Here is a 6137-nt window from a genome sequence, read left to right on the forward strand (position 1 = left end):
TAAACCATAATGGAAAAGAGTATTTTTACAAGATTGTATATGTGTGTGTGTAACTGAGTCATTTTGCTTTTCAGCAGACATTGGCACAACATTGTAAACCAATTATTTTTGTTGTTATTGTTTAAACCTTTGAGAAACCTTAAGTATGGCCCACCATCCCCAACTCGACCTTAAGTGTGATAAGGGCCTTGACTCAGCTGAGCGTCTGCTCTCCATTGCAGGAAGGGCCCCGGGGGTCCCAAGCTCTCGTGGCCACCGAGCACCCCCAGAAGAGGCGCAGACCCCCAGAAGGCCCGGTCTGCAGCCCAGCTCCTTCCCGCGATCATTTGCCACCGACTCCCAGAGCACGCAGCCCATCGCGCCCACCTGCGCCGGCGTTCCCCGTGCGGGGCGGGAATAGGAGTTAAAGCCGCCCGGGCGCCCAGTGCGCTCTGCCGGCCGGCTGCATCCACGCGTCTCGCGCCTGGGTTTCTTCGCTGTCTCTTCGCGGCCATGCGACGCCTGGCGCTTCTTCTGCTCCAGGGGTCCCTGCTGGCCGCGCTGGGCGTCCTCAGGGGGCTCTGAGACCGGTGAGTGGAGGCCCTTGGCGGGCTTGCATCCCAATCAGCCGACTGCGGGGCGGGGGCGGAGGAGAGCTTGGGGCGCCCTCGCTAGGTGTGCGCGGCGTGTCCCCCGTTCTGCGTTGACCTTTTATCCGGAAGGGCGAGGCTGGACCATCTGGAGGGCCCCGGACTTCTCAGCCCTTAACTCCTTAGTAAACCTGCCTGGTGGGTGGGCTCAGCGGACAAACTGTGTGTCTTTTGCTTTTTGGCCCTCTATGGGAATGGAAGGCCCCCTCGACACGCTTCTTCCTAGATTCCCCACGGTCCCGCGAGTGGGATTGGCTTTCTAGCCTTTGTCACTGATGGGCCCGCCGCCCAGGTTTAACCAGGCCTCTCCTGAGGCTTGGCACCTTGGAAAAGGGTGCTTCCCTGCAGAACAGCCCTGGAGTTTGTTCCCAAGGGCGGTTAGCAAGCAAGTTGCAGCAGCACTTGTTAATACCACTCAGGTGCAGGCGGACCCCAAGGCAGAGAGAGCTGTGCCAGGTCCCAGGGTGACTGAGACACCCTCAGCTCCTGTAGGGTCGGTGGCTGGTGGCTGGTGACTTAGCTGGTGCAGGAGCTGCCCAACGTTTGTCAGACCACCTGCCTGCCAGAGTGCGTCTCTCCTGACAGGTGCTCCTGTTGGCTCTCATGGATGGAGGCAGGCTTTAAATCCTTTTTTTCTTTTTTAACTTGAACACTTTCTTGGTCAAGGTACTCTGAACTCGTTTGGAGGAGATGGCCCTTCATCTCTGAGTTGTTTGTCCTCCAGTAGGGATTCTAACCCTCAGGGTTTTTGCCTAACCTGCTGGAGCATCTCTGCTTGGCAGGAAGCTCTTACCTGGGATTTAAAGTTACTTGTCTTTTTCACTAAGCAGTGTTTCCCAAAGCCTTCTGATGTGAAGACATCTTAATGACGTCTGCTGTAGAACAGCAGGTGATCTGCTTTGTATATTGTACACAATATGCTTTGTATATTCACAGCCTATGAGAAAGCTGCTGCTGCTGCTAAGTCACTTCAGTCGTGTCCGACTCTGTGTGACCCCATAGACGGCAGCCCACCAGGCTTCCCCGTCCCTGGGGTTCTCCAGGCAAGAACACTGGAGTGGGTTGCCAGTTCCTTCTCCAATGCGTGAAAGTGAAGTCGTTCAGTTGTGTCCGACTCTTAGTGACCCCATGGACTGCAGCCCACCAGGCTCCTCCGTCCATGGGATTTTCCAGGCAATACGCAAAATGAAAGTGTTAGCTGCTCAGTCGTTTCTGACTTTTTGTGACTCCATGGACTGGAGCCCACCAGGCTCCTCTGTTCGTGGGATTTTCCAGGCAAGAGTACTGGAGTGGGTTGCCATTTCCTTCTCCAGGGGATCTTCCCAACCCAGGGATCGAACCCATGTCTACTGTGTCTCCCACATTGCAGGCAGATTCTTTACTGTCTGAGTCACCAGATATGTTAGTAAAATTTTAATTTAGTCACAGCAAGCATGTACCTGAATCTGAAAACTAATGTTTGAGACTCATCTACAGATGGTATGTAGAATACGTGTGCACATTGGATCTCCAGACTGAGAATCCCCAGGGCAGAACAGTGTTCCAGATGGGACTCGCCTAACTGTGCGAGTCTCTGAAGGCCTCACTGGGCTCCTTCTGGAAGGATCTGATAGAAGATGGCAAAAGAGTCCAGGAGCATTTATTTGAGTTTATGCTAAGTGACTCTGGACTCATTAAATCCTTGAATTTTCCTTTTAGAAACACTTGTTCACTGGGGCTTCCCTGGTAGCTCAGCTGTTATAGAACCTGCCTGCAATGCAGGAGATCCTGGTTTGACTTCTGGGTTGGGAAGATCTGCTGGAGAAGGGATAGGCTACCCACTCCAGTATTCTTGGGCTTCCCTGGTGGCTCAGCTGGTAAAGAATCTGGCTGCAATGAGGGAGACCTGGGTTCGATCCCTAGGTTGGGAAGATCCCCTGGAGAAGGGAAAGGCTACCCACTCCAGTATTCTGGCCTGAACCACTTATTCACTAGCCTCACTTTATAGATAAGAACTGAGGCGATAAGTCTCTGAGGTGATATGTTAGTATGTGGTCTAACCAAAACTGCAACCTAGTAGTCTGACAGCTGAGCCTGGGATTGTTGACTTTGCCTGCTTTCAATTGAAGGGTTTTAATCAAGTTAAATGGGATCACTTAGATGGTATGTGTGTCATTGGCAAAGTTGTTCATTAATAACCAGTACCTCCCAAGTCTTTCATTTATAATGCAATTTATAAGCCAGCCTTTTAAAATGAATTATTGAGTAACTTGCTAAAAGCACTATGCAGGTAAGGTCTGGTTGTTACTGAAGAAGGTGTAGTCTACAAGGTGGGCTTCCATTGTCAACTCCCATCACAGGACTTTCCATCCCACATGTACACATTGTCCCTAGGTTAAGACTGCTGGGTCGTCACTGCATCTTGTAGAGACTTCTACTGAATGAGTCAGGCAGTTTGTTTTCTCAAAACCAAGGATTGATTTTTTCTTTTTGGAAGTTTGCAATGAAATAGTAAACTAAATACAGTCAAGCCTTCCTGGTGTTTCCCTCTGAGTACCACACCCTTAACAGGCTTATTTTTGATCATTAATCATTCAGGCTTGATAAACACAAGTTCATGATTCAAATAAAACTGATAATGTAAATCAATGTCCTGCAAAGAACTGAAAACTTACGTGTAACCAGGCTGCTAGAGGCTTTCTTATAAAGATGGCACATAGGACCCCAAACCCTAACTTCACTTGAAGCTGTATCTACACGTCTAAAAGTAAACTGAAGTCAAGTGCTTTGAGCTCAGACCTCTAAACTTGCAACTCTTCCTACTCTGAGTCTTTAAGACTAAATCAGACCTGGAGGAAGAGTAGTCATATCTTTCTAAGCACAAGTGCAAGTCTGAGCCATTCTAACAGGACAACGGGGAGGTAAATGACAGACCTCCAGTAGCAACTCCATAGCATCAGAAAGAACGGTCCCCAAGGCAAAAACTCCAGTATCAGTGGCGAATCTTCATGGGTTTTTAGGGTACTGAACCCCCTAGCTTTCCCCTAGGTAGTAGTTGAAGAAAAGTCTTTCGAGGAGGGTGTTGACTACAGCTTATCACAAAAAGGTCTCCTGGACCCAAGGAAACCAGGAACTCTAATGGCTTTGCTTCTTGATTACCCAATGCAGAGGAAATGAGGTGTCACATGACGAGGCAAGCTGCATGTGGTAGGAGGTACATTCCTGTGGCCTGGCTCTGCAGCAGAGAGCGGGAGTGCCCGGATGGGGCAGACGAGCAGTGCGGTAAGCGGTCTCACAGCTGTGCTGTGTTATGCATCATGCACTCACCCACACCTGGCCCTTATTGCTACATGCCTCGTTGACAGCTGTCATAGTTTCACCCTCTTAGAGGGTGTTCTAAAATGTTTGGAGTTCTGGGTTGTCTTGATAATGTAATTCCAATGTCGGAAGTAGCCTAACCTTGGCAATCAAAGGAAAACTGGTTTAACTCTACTGTGTGCAGTGGGAGCTCGGCATCCCTCCAATTCCCATCAGATTTGGCCAGAGGAGCCTGGTATACAGCATTTTGGGGTCCCCTCTGGAGCACCCTCCACTTTTGTTGAATGGCTGAGCTTGTGGGTATCTGCACTTCATGTCCCCACCTGTTCTTAGGTGCAGCAACACACATGAACTGCTCTCCGCCTTCAAATTGCTGCTCGTTCTTTATGGATCCATTCAGTTCTCTACCGGCAACTTCTGCCTTAGGAATTTCACCATAAATTCTAAGCTACTTGTCAAGGTATTTTACTTAGGCAATAAAAGTTCTATCCTTTGTCATGCTCCTAAGACTTTTCAGGAGAAAAAGCTAGGAAAGATTTACGAGGAAAATGTAACTTTTTAACTAGATATTACCAGTTAAATTGTAAAATTATAAGAAATGTATTCAATATATTTTATTTATTTTATACCTGAATCTTTTTTACTGAAAATTGTTTCTCGACAATTTTTTTAACCTTTTTCCCCATTTTTTTTTTTGTTGTGGTACATTTTTAACTGTATAGTTCATTGGTATCAAATACATTCACAAATGCTACCATCACCATCATCCATCTCTAGAAAATTTTTCATCTTGTAAAACTGCAACTTTTACCCATGTTTCCCATCAAATTCTATATAACCATTTGCTATATCCTACAGTATATGTGAAATAATCTCAAAGTGGTAGTACAAATATTTCTACTAGTATTGACTATTGAATCATATGTGTTTTGCTCTTTTTTCCCCTTAAAATGTAATCCACATGAGAATTTAAAATCAAAATATTGTATTGGAAAGTCATTTGAAATGAGTTGTTTTCTCTTTTAGTTATGTCACCAGAGTGATATATGGTTATATTCATTTATTTTAGCTTTTTAAAAAAATTCTTAGTGATTAAGTTAATCTTATGAACATAATAAAGCAATTACATTACCAAGAATAAAAACTTTTATGAGATATATTCAGAAAAATCTTGCTTCCATTCCTAGCCCCTCTTTTCTGTTTCTGTATCACAATGGGTAACCATATTTTAATTTAAAATTTTTGTTTTATTTTATATACCTTTATAAATAAAGTATATAAATACACTCACATAAGAGGAAGTATAATAGACATACTCTACTTTGTTTTCTCCATTTAATGCATCTTGTATGTGTCATATTCATATGTAGAAATCGATTTGCTTGTTTTTATTGCATAGTATACTTTTGTGTGGATATATCACAGTTTATTCAACTGGTCCCTGTTGATGAATGTTTTGGTTGTTGCTAATGGTTACCTTTGTGAGTAATTTCACAATAATGTTGTTCATAAAAAATTCCATCCCTAAGGGAAATTCTATTGCTGTTAAAATAATTTATTATTTCACCTTGCTGGACGAATTAAGGCTCATTTGATTATGAGTCATAGAATCCAAATGAAGCTAAGGTAAGTAGGCTTAGTAACTTATTTTAAGGATACACTGGTTTCTAATGGAACTCAAAGAAGAATGGGACACCCGGGCCTTGGGACAGTGTCTTATAGTTAAAAACACTTATCTCTGGGGATCAAAGACAGTTCCTCCAGAAGTGAAAGTCCCCATGAGTTGGCCGGACACCCTCAGAAATGTCTATAAGGTGACCGACTGAGCCCACAAGATCTGAGTCCATCTTCTCAAAGAGGGAAGAGTTCAAGTGCATCATCAACTATAGGACATATCACATACACAGACCACTTTTATGTGTAATCATTTTCAAATTTTTTAAAAAGTCATTGTTTTACTTAAAAGCAAATACTTTTTAAATGTTTTATTTTAAAGCTTTATTTCATTTTGGAGTACAGTTCACTTATAATGTTGTGATAGTTTCAAATGTACAGCAAAGTGATTTGGTTATACATACATGTATTCTTTTTCAAATTCTTTTCCCATTTAGGTTATAACAGAATATTGAGTTGAGTTGCCTCTGCTATACAGTAGGTCCTTGTTGGTCATCCATTTTAAATATAGTAATATGTATATATCAATCCCAAACT

The 6137-nt window shown here is 44.1% G+C and overlaps 1 long non-coding RNA gene across 1 annotated transcript; it reads left to right on the plus strand.

The window, feature by feature from the left end:
• The first annotated feature begins 218 nt into the window (after positions 1-218).
• LOC123465468 lies at positions 219-5462 on the plus strand. The gene is made up of 3 exons (XR_006640682.1): positions 219-569; positions 3777-3890; positions 4260-5462. It is a non-coding gene; the product is annotated as an uncharacterized LOC123465468 (long non-coding RNA).
• Positions 5463-6137: the final 675 nt, after the last annotated feature.

The sequence above is a fragment of the Bubalus bubalis genome, chromosome 1, assembly GCF_019923935.1.
Source record: "Bubalus bubalis isolate 160015118507 breed Murrah chromosome 1, NDDB_SH_1, whole genome shotgun sequence".
In the NCBI taxonomy this organism is placed as follows: Eukaryota; Metazoa; Chordata; class Mammalia; order Artiodactyla; family Bovidae; genus Bubalus; species Bubalus bubalis.